The sequence below is a fragment of the Procambarus clarkii genome, unplaced genomic scaffold (genome assembly GCF_040958095.1).
Source record: "Procambarus clarkii isolate CNS0578487 unplaced genomic scaffold, FALCON_Pclarkii_2.0 HiC_scaffold_569, whole genome shotgun sequence".
NCBI lineage: Eukaryota > Metazoa > Arthropoda > Malacostraca > Decapoda > Cambaridae > Procambarus > Procambarus clarkii.
In genome coordinates, this window is record NW_027189602.1 from 46,113 (window position 1) to 57,260 (window position 11,148).

Below are 11,148 nucleotides of genomic sequence, written 5' to 3' on the forward strand. Positions count from 1 at the left end.
ATGTCCCATACTGACTGACTTTCGCCCTCCTGGGCTAAGGTATGCTAAACTTTGTAATTACTATATGAGTACTGGAACACTTGATGATATATTGGACTTGTATCCAAGATTGACCATGTAATATACCAATTATACAATGTATATATATGATGTAACTATATAACCTGAGCTTGTAAAAGCACCTTCATCACCTTCAGTGATTAAGTGCTTAATTGCACACTAGTTTCTTTATCAGCTACCTCACCCTGTCAGAGTAAATGAGACAAATGTATGTGAATGCATGTGTGTGTATATATGTATGTATATGTGTATGTGTGTGTATGTATATGTATGGGTATAAAGTATATATGGAAGCTGATCAGAATTACATTTCACCTTTGTGAATGTACATTAATGACACTATGTAAAAGACACAATGCTGGTTAGCATTGTAAATGTGTGGCCACATCTGTGGTAGAAAAAAACTGCTTGAGCTCGATCCTGCAATGTGCAACACCCCAGAGAGAGAGAGCGCCAACGGCCATACCACGTTGAGAACACCGCTTCTCGTCCGATCAGCGAAGTTAAGCAACGTTGGGTTTGGTTAGTACTTGGATGGGTGACCGCCTGGGAACACCAAATGCTGTTGGCAATAATGTTAAGGGGGGAGCCGGTCGGCCGAGCGGACAGCACGCTGGACTTGTGATCCTGTGGTCCTGGGTTCGATCCCAGGCGCCGGCGAGAAACGATGGGCAGAGTTTCTTTCACCCTATGCCCCTGTTACCTAACAGTAAAATAGGTACCTGGGTGTTAGTCAGCTGTCACGGGCTGCTTCCTGGGGGTGGAGGCCTGGTCGAGGACCGGGCCGCGGGGACACTAAAGCCCCGAAATCATCTCAAGATAACCCCCACCGGGCTTGCCCACCTACACGTGCAAAGTTTTGCGGGACCTCCGGTCGTTACCTCAGTTCTCAACATTTACTTCGGTCGCCAGCTGGGTAATCTTCTCTGCGTCCCGGCAACGCTTTCATTTCAAATTTGATACAGTGTTGCCACCTAGTGTTCTTTTTCTGTTTAATATCAGTACTAGTGTGGTGCAATATAATATCACTTGTTCACAATGTTCAGTGAGATGTGGAGACATATAAAAGCGATAATAAAAGTAAATAAAGTTTACTGAAGAGAAAACTACATAAACATGATAGAAGAATACGTGTAATAATATATAATTCAGATGACAGTGGCGCTTCTTTGGTGGCCTCCGGCAACCCGAGTCAGCTGAACGAATTTAAGGGGATATTTGCCCTTATGGGGGCCGGCTCCATCAGCGAAGACCCATAATCCCCTCGGCTCCGCTACTCGCTGTCTTCACCAGGTAGAAGATGACATATGCAAACTGCCCTACTGCCTAATCTACTCCTAAGAATCAATAGACATTCTAGTAACAACCTGTATATACTTCTAGGCCTATCTTGCCTAATTATCAAGGGACAATGGGAGGGAATAATGATCTACCAGGGTGTTTGCCAGGGTGCTCAAAGAATGTAAAGAGGAGCTTTACGAGCCACTGTCTACCATATTTAATAAATCAATAGAGTCAAGCAGAGTGCCAGAGTTATGGAAAGTTGCTTATGTGATCCAAGTTTATAAGAAAGGAGATAGATCACTTGCGTCAAACTATCGGCCAATTAGCCTAAACGTACATTGTGGGAAAGTTACTTGAATCGATAATTGCAAATAAAATTCGTCTTTATCTTGAGAAACATAAATTAATAATAATGGAGTCGCAAAATGGTTTTATAAATGGCTGTTCATGTTTATCAAATTTGTTATCTTTTTATTCTAGCATAGTTGAGGCAGTTGATAGTGGTAAGGATTGTGATGTTGTGTACCTTGACTTTAGCAAAGCTTTTGATACAGTATCACATGAAAGACTGATTATAAAGATAGAGGCTCATGGTATTGGAGGTGCTATATTAAGTTGGATTACGGCATGGCTATCCCAAAGAAAACAGAGAGTTAGTATAAATGGAGTCAAGTCAGAGTAGGAAAAGTTTGTAAGTGGAGTGCCTCAAGGCTCTGTCCTGGGACCTCTGTTGTTTATAATATATATAAATGATTTAGATTCAGGTTTGAGTAGCAACATTTGCAAATTTGCCGATGATACAAAAATCGGTAGAGACATTAATACGGAAGAAGACTCACTATCACTTCAAGTTGATCAAAATAGGGTTTTAGAATGGTCAAAAGATTGGCAGATGCAGTTTAATGCTGATAAATATAGAGTTTTGAGGCTGGGTAATGATGATAGAGTTACATGATACGAGCAAGATGGTGTTGAGATTGCGAAGTCGGATTGTGAAAGGGATCTGAGAGTTATGATTAGTAAGAATTTAAAACAAAAGGATCAATGCATAAATGTTCGTAATAAGGCAAATAGGACACTGGGATTTATTAATCGAAGCGTTAGTAACAAGACACCTGATGTGGTTCTTCAGCTATATCTTGCTCTGGTTAGGCCCTATTTAGATTATGCAGTTCAGTTTTGGTCGCCGTACTATAGAATGGATATAAATTCACTTGAACGTGTCCAGCGTAGGATGACTAAGTTAATTCCCCAAATTAGAAATCTTTCATATGAAGAAAGATTAACAAAGCTTAAGTTGCATTAACTGGAGAGGCAAAGATTTAGGTGTGACATGATAGAGGTTTACAAGTGGATGAATGGACATAACAAAGGGGATATTAATAGGGTTTATAGGGATTATTAATAGGGATTGCTAAAAAAACAAATTACTATCCGATCTTCATTTTTTTTTAAATGAGAGCCATTGTTTTCCCACAATCCTCCATAAGCCGCATGGGATTCTGGGTCACGCCATGCGGTCGGCCTAGGCCTTTGTTTACCTCTGTCGTGACCGGAATGCCGCCCTCCCGCGTCCAGAACTTGTGCACCTCTCTGCCCTGTTTAGGCGTGTTTATTCGTTCCTGTGTCTTGTAATCACCGTATTACTTGAAAACATGGATCGTGGTAAAGGACAGAGCACTTCGGCGCCCAAGAAAGATACGAAAACCACCAAGGAGGATAGGTTGAGTATGCTCTACCAAAAGTTCAGCAGGGTGAAGCTTACCCCCAGTAAACTTCCTGAATTGTTGGATAATTTATCTGATGTCGAGGCAGATGTTGAGGGGGAAGAGCGTCAAAGCGATTTCAGTAGTGATAATGAGGGGACCGCGACGTCTGATGAGTTTGATGAATCATCGAGTGAGGAGAGTAGCGAGGGGAGTGAGGATGAGGCGACGAATGAGGGCCGCCCCAAGCCACCCATAAGGAGGCGTGCAGGACGGATTCACCAGCCAAATCCTGATGATGCCTGGTCTAGTGACAATACACCACCATTTGTAGACAGTTTCACTGCCACACCAGGCCTAACTGTCCCAGCGCCAACCATTCCCGTGCAATTCATACAATTATTCCTGACACGGGCCCTCATTGAATATATCACAGTGGAAACGAACAGGTATGCCAGACAATTTATTCAGAATGCTTCCAGGCACACCATGAGGATGTGGCAAGAGGTATCGTTGAAGGAAATAGCCAGGTATTTGGGTCTGTCTATGTTGATGGGTACTGCACCCCTCCCGACGATGAGAATGTACTGGCAAACAAGCCGGTTGTGGCATATGAGGACCTTCAATATTTTCATGACTGCAAAACGATACCAACATATCAGCCAGTTTTTCCATAGTTACAACAAGCTTGCAATTTCCCCAAACAATAAGGACCGAATGGTAAAACTGCGCACAATCATTGCTTATTTCACTACCAAGTTTGGCACATACTACGTTCCCAATAAAGCACTCAGTTTGGATGAAGGAACAATGTCGTGGCGTGGTCGTTTATCCTTCAAGGTTTACAATCCAAATAAACCAGATAAGTATGGGGTAAAGTTGTACATGCTTGCTGAGGCAGGGACTGGCTACATTATTGACTTTGAGGTGTATGCCGGAGTTGGTAAGACAACAGTGGAGACAATGATGGCCTTGATACGGCCATTATTGCACAAGGGTTATCATCTCTATATGGACAATTACTATAACTCTGTCCATCTCACAGAATTGCTACGGGAACATGGTGTGTACACTTGTGGAACACTGAGATTGCAGCGTGGCGCCTTAAACTTCTGCAACAACTTGCAAAAGGCAAATTCGCTGTTGATCAAACCATTTTCAGGCGCAAGGACAACACTTTTATTATCCTATGGAAAGACAAGAGAGTGGTGTCATTGATCACAAACTGCCACAATGCTGACACACAAGAAGTACAACGAAGGAAGAGAGTGAGGAAACGTGACGGAGCAGCATCAGTAAAGATTGTAACTGTGAACAAACCAACAGCCATTTGCGACTACAACACCAACATGAAAGGTGTTGATCACTTCGACCAAATGGTCAAATATTTCAGGTTCACTAGGAAATCACATAAGTGGACGAAGAAGATCACATTTTATTTCCTTCAGATGGCTCTACACAATGCATGTGTTGTACAAGATGTACACAAATGATGCCAAGAAATTGACCCTACTCCAGTTTCACGAGGTAGCAATATGGGCCCTGTTGAGGTGGGACCTGGATGAGTGGCCTGCCACTGAAAGCCCTCTCCCACATGCTGATGATTACCAAGATCCTTCTGATGATTTGGCACCACCGGGACCATCTGGAGTGAGGCGTCCTTTATTTCCTCCTCCACGCCAAGCACAAGACACATCCTCATCTGACACAGAACCTGAAACGGAAACGCCTGAACCTGAACCTCGTCCTCCACCAGTGAAAAACCCACGTATTGTTGATCCAGAGGATAGGCTGAACAAGAAGTTGACCCATGCTATAGTGAAAATTGCAAAACGTAAACGGTGTCGTGTTTGCATCAAGTCAGGAATAAGGAGAGAGACTATGTATCAGTGCAAGACATGTGGAGTTGCTCTGTGTGTCACACCATGCTACACAAAATACCACCGCAAGAGGGTATTTTGGACAGCGAAAAAATAGCGCCTCTGCAACCCTCCACTCCACCTAACGTAACATCTGTTGAGCAGCTTCAGGGACATTTTCCTGAAGCAGGTGGAGTGGATAACAAAATGCTCAACTTATTGACCTTCCATCATCACATCGTGGGTAAGTACACACACTTTGTATACATCATTGTGAAGTTATTACTTCTTCTACTCTGCTGTGGGTACCTCTATATATATTCCAGTTCTTATTGCTTATATTGGTATGTCTACATAGTGCATCTTATTGCGAGTATTTTGATACCAAAACGAACAATGTAGCACAAAAACTTCCATTGGAAAAATATTTTTGCTTGTCTGGTGTATTGGGTGTAGCGGGTGTGGAAACGGATGTTTGGGCAGGTGAGGCCTCGACGTGTTTGGGGGTGAGGCGCGCCCATGTAGTATAACTTTTATGGATATGTCTGTGTAGGCAATTTTATTGCGATCACAGTGATACAAAACAAAACCATATGCAACAAGTTTTGAGTTGACAAACACAAACAGAGTAGAAACATATGGGCGGAGTTTGGCTGAGTTTAGCGTGAACGCATAACGAAGGACGCAGTTCTTTATTTGGTGGTGGCGTAATGTTAGCTTTGGTGAAATGTTATACATATGTTCCTATAGAACATTTCATTAGCTACACAGCGATACCAAAATAAAACACGTACATCGAAAATGAGGGTCACAAAAATGAGGAGAGTATAAACTTTTTAGTTGTGGTTGAGCACATGTGTAGCTGGGCTCGCTGGAGCAGGTAACCCTACGCCAACTTCCCACGTTCTTGCGGGTGGGGCAACACCATTATTTATGGTTTATATTCATATGTCCATGTAGGGAATTTTATTGCGGTCAGAATGATAGAAAAAGAAACGACGAATAACAATTAAGGGGTTGGCAAACATAAAAACATCGTAAATATTGATGCGCAGTTTGATGCTCACGGCTAACGACCTCCATAGTTTCTTATTTGGTGTGGTTCTCATGTCGGATTTGGTGACAATTTATGTATATATTCCTCTAGAGCATTCTCTCGCAAACACATTGATACCAAATTTAAATACATACCGCGAAAATTAAGCTCAGCAGCCCGAAAAGATTATAAACATTTTAGTGCTGACGCGCAGTAGGCCCGCACGAACGGCTCACTTGGGGGTCAAGGCCAGCCTACTGCCAGGGAGCGCGAGTGTTAAAAGTATCAACACAAAACAGAACACGAAACAATGGGTATAAATTTGATAAGTTTAGATTTAGGAAAGACTTGGGTAAATACTGGTTCAGTAACGGGTTGTTGATTTAAGAACATAAGAACAAAGGCAACTGCAGAAGGCCTGTTGGCCCATACGAGGCAGCTCCTATTTATAACCACCCAATCCCACTCATATACATGTCCAACCCATGCTTGAAACAATCGAGGGACCCCACCTCCACAATGTTACGTGGCAATTGGCTCCACAAATCAACAACCCTGTTACCGAACCAGTATTTACCCAAGTCTTTCCTAAATCTAAACTTATCCAATTTATACCCATTGTTTCGTGTTCTGTCTTGTGTTGATACTTTTAATACCGTATTACCGATACTGTATTTAATTTAATACAGAGAACATATACGGCACGCATAGACGCAATAAAGCACCTAAATTCTTGGGATCGTCTCAAAGCCCTCCAAATGTACTCACTAGAAAGAAGACGAGAGAGATATCAAATAATATACACCTGGAAGATACTGGAGGGCCAAGTACCAAATCTACACAGTAAAATAACAACGTACTGGAGTGAACGACATGGAAGAAAATGTAGAATAGAACCAGTGAAGAGCAGAGGTGCCATAGGCACAATCAGAGAACACTGTATAAACATCAGAGGTCCGCGGTTGTTCAACGTCCTCCCAGCAAGCATAAGAAATATTGCCGGAACAACCGTGGAAATCTTCAAGAGGAAACTAGATTTATTCCTCCAAGGAGTGCCGGACCAACCGGGCTGTGGTGAGTATGTGGGCCTGCGGGCCGCTCCAAGCAACAGCCTGGTGGACCATACTCTCACAAGTCGAGCCTGGCCTCGGGCCGGGCTTGGGGAGTAGAAGAACTCCCAGAACCACATCAACCAGGTATCAACCAGGTAACCCTATTAATATCCCCTTTGTTATGTCCATTCACCCACTTGTAAACCTCTATCATGTCACCCCTAACTCTTCGCCTTTCCAGTGAATGCAACTTAAGCTTTGTTAATTTTTCTTCATATAAAAGATTTCTAATTTGGGGAATTAACTTAGTCATCCTACACTGGACACGTTCAAGTGAATTTATATCCATTCTATAATATGGCGACCAAAACTGAACTGCATAATCTAAATGGGGCCTAACTAGAGCAAGATATAGCTTGAGAACCACACCAGGTGTCTTGTTACTAACGCTGCGATTAATAAATCCAAGTGTCCGATTTGCCTTATTACGAACATTTATGCATTGATCCTTTTGTTTTAACTTCTTACTAATCATAACTCCCAGATCCCTTTCGCAGTTCGACTTCGCAATCTCAACACCATCTAGCTCGTATCTTGTAACCCTATCATCATTACCTAACCTCAGAACTTTACATTTATCAGCATTAAACTGCATCTGCCAATCCTTCGACCATTTCAAAACCTATCTAGATCAACTTGAAGTGATAGTGAGTCCTCCTCCGAATTAATTTCCTTACCGATTTTCGTATCATCGGCAAATTTGCAAATGTTGCTACTCAAACCTGAATCTAAATCATTTATATATATTATAAACAACAGAGTCCCAGGACAGAGCCCTGAGGCACCCCACTTACAACATTTTCCCACTCTGACTTAACTCCATTTATACTAACTCTCTGTTTCCTTTGGTATAGCCATGCCCTAATCCAGCTTAATATAGCACCCCCAATAAGAACATAAGAACATAAGAACAAAGGTAACTGCAGAAGGCCTATTGGCCCATACGAGGCAGCTCCTATTCTATAACCACCCAATCCCACTCATATACTTGTCCAACCCGTGCTTGAAACAATCGAGGGACCCCACCTCCACAATGTTACGCGGCAATTGGTTCCACAAATCAACAACCCTGTTACTGAACCAGTATTTACCCAAGTCTTTCCTAAATCTAAACTTATCCAATTTATATCCATTGTTTCGTGTTCTGTCCTGTGTTGATACTTTTAATACCCTATTAATATCCCCCCGGTTATGTCCATTCATCCACTTGTAAACCTCTATCATGTCACCCCTAACTCTTCGCCTTTCCAGTGAATGCAACTTAAGCTTTGTTAATCTTTCTTCATATGAAAGATTTCTAATTTGGGGAATTAACTTAGTCATCCTACGCTGGACACGTTCAAGTGAATTTATATCCATTCTATAATATGGCGACCAAAACTGAACTGCATAATCTAAATGGGGCCTAACTAGAGCAAGATATAGCTTGAGAACCACACCAGGTGTCTTGTTACTAACGCTGCGATTAATAAATCCAAGTGTCCGATTTGCCTTATTACGAACATTTATGCATTGATCCTTTTGTTTTAAATTCTTACTAATCATAACTCCCAGATCCCTTTCGCAATCCGACTTCGCAATCACAACACCATCTAGCTCGTATCTTGTAACTCTATCATCATTACCTAACCTCAGAACTTTACATTTATCAGCATTAAACTGCATCTGCCAATCCTTTGACCATTTCAAAACCCTATCTAGATCAACTTGAAGTGATAGTGAGTCCTCCTCCGAATTAATTTCCCTACCGATTTTCGTATCATCGGCAAATTTGCAAATGTTGCTACTCAAACCTGAATCTAAATCATTTATATATATTATAAACAACAGAGGTCCCAGGACAGAGCCTTGAGGCACTCCACTTACAACATTTTCCCACTCTGACTTGATTCCATTTATACTAACTCTCTGTTTCCTTTGGTATAGCCATGCCCTAATCCAGCTTAATATAGCACCCCCAATACCATGAGACTCTATTTTTTTAATCAGTCTTTCATGTGGCACTGTATCAAAAGCTTTGCTAAAGTCAAGGTATACAACATCGCAATCCTTACCACTATCAACTGCCTCAACAATGCTAGAATAAAAAGATAACAAATTTGTTAAACATGAACGGCCATTTATAAAACCATGTTGCGACTCAATTATTAATTTATGTTTTTCAAGATGAAGACGAATTTTATTTGCTATTATAGATTCGAGTAACTTTCCCACAATAGACGTTAGGCTAATTGGTCGATAGTTAGACGCAAGTGATCTATCTCCTTTCTTAAAATCTGGTATCACATTAGCAACTTTCCAAAACTCTGGCACTCTGCCTGACTCTATTGATTTATTAAATATGGTTGACAGTGGGTCACAAAGCTCCTCTTTGCATTCTTTAAGCACCCTAGCAAACACTTCATCCGGCCCTGGGGATTTGTTTGGTTTGAGTTTTACTATTTGTTTAAGAACATCCTCCCTGGTAACTGCTAAACTCGTCAACCTGTCCTCGTCCCCACCCACATAGACTTGTTCGGCTGAAGGCATATTGTTAAGTTCCTCTTTAGTAAATACAGATACAAAATATTTATTAAAAATACTACTCATCTCTTCATCACTATCTGTTATTTGACCTGTCTCAGTTTTTAATGGACCTATCCTTTCCCTAGTCTTAGTACGATATAACTGAAAAAACCCTTTAGGATTTGTCTTTGCTTGCCCTGCTATGCGAACTTCATAGTTTCTTTTTGCTTTCCTTATCTCTTTTTTAACATTTCTAACCAGTTGTACGAATTCCTGTTCTAAAGTGACCTCCCCATTTTTAATCCTTTTGTACCAAGCTCTCTTTTTACCTATAAGGTTCTTCAAATTCTTTGTTATCCACTTTGGGTCATTAGTATACGATCTATTCAATTTGTATGGTATACTACGTTCCTGTGCTTTGTTTAGAATATTCTTAAATAAGTTATATATTGAATCCACATCGAAATCCCCATTTAAGTCACCTATCGCTGGGTTCATGTCTCGCTCCAAGACCGGCCCACACCCCATACCCAAGCCTTTCCAATCAATTTGACCCAAAAAATTTCTTAGGCTATTAAAATCAGCTTTTCGAAAATCTGGCACTTTAACAGAATTTTCTCCTACTGGTCTATTCCATTCTATGCTAAATCTGATTTCTTTGTGATCACTGCTCCCTAGCTCACTCCCTATTTCGATGTCATTAATTTGCGTTTCCCTGTTAGTTAACACTAAATCTAAAATATTATTTTCCCGTGTTGGTTCCTTAATGTGTTGCGTAAGAAAGCAATCGTCAATTAATTCTAGAAAATCTTCTGCTTCACTATTCCCTGTTTTGTTCAACCAGTTTATTCCGCTAAAATTAAAGTCACCCATGACATAAATACTGTTAGATCTAGATGCTCTAGATATTTCATCCCATAGACGCTTTGCTTCCATTCTGTCTAAATTTGGTGGCCTATATATTACTCCTATTATAATATTATTAGCTTTTTCGTTTAATTCAATCCAAATAGTTTCTGTGTGTGGCTCTGTTTTGATTCCCTCTTTGAGACTACATTTCAAATTGTCCCTAACATATATGGCTACTCCACCTCCTCGTCTAATATATCTATCTGTGTGAAATAGTTTAAATCCATATATTTGATATTCAGCTAATAGTTCTCTATTTTCTACATTCATCCACGTTTCGGTAAGTGCAATAATATCTATTTTTTCTGTGCAGACAAGAGCATTTAATTCGTTAATTTTATTTCTTAGACTTCTACTGTTAGTGTAATATACCCTAAGTGAATTGTTATTTTGCGGACCTTCTCTTTCCCTGATCGTTTTGCCAATTCCTTTCTCCCACAAACACATACTTTTATTACCTCCTTCCTCCAAATCAATTCCCATACCTCTATCTACTAACAGTTTAAACCCAAACAATCACCTCTAACCACTTCTTCTAGCGAGTTCGCAACAGCAACAACCCCAGCTCTCGATAGATGCACCCCATCACGAGCATACATTTCATTTCTTCCATAGAAGTGTTCCCAGTTGTCTATGAAAGATATTGCATTTGATTTGCAATATCTTTCCAGCCGGCA

The 11,148-nt window shown here is 40.9% G+C and overlaps 1 non-coding gene across 1 annotated transcript; it reads left to right on the forward strand.

Moving 5' to 3' along the window:
- The first annotated feature begins 512 nt into the window (after positions 1-512).
- On the forward strand, positions 513-631 carry LOC138361660 (5S ribosomal RNA). The gene has a single exon (XR_011227093.1). It is a non-coding gene; the product is annotated as a 5S ribosomal RNA (ribosomal RNA).
- Positions 632-11,148: the final 10,517 nt, after the last annotated feature.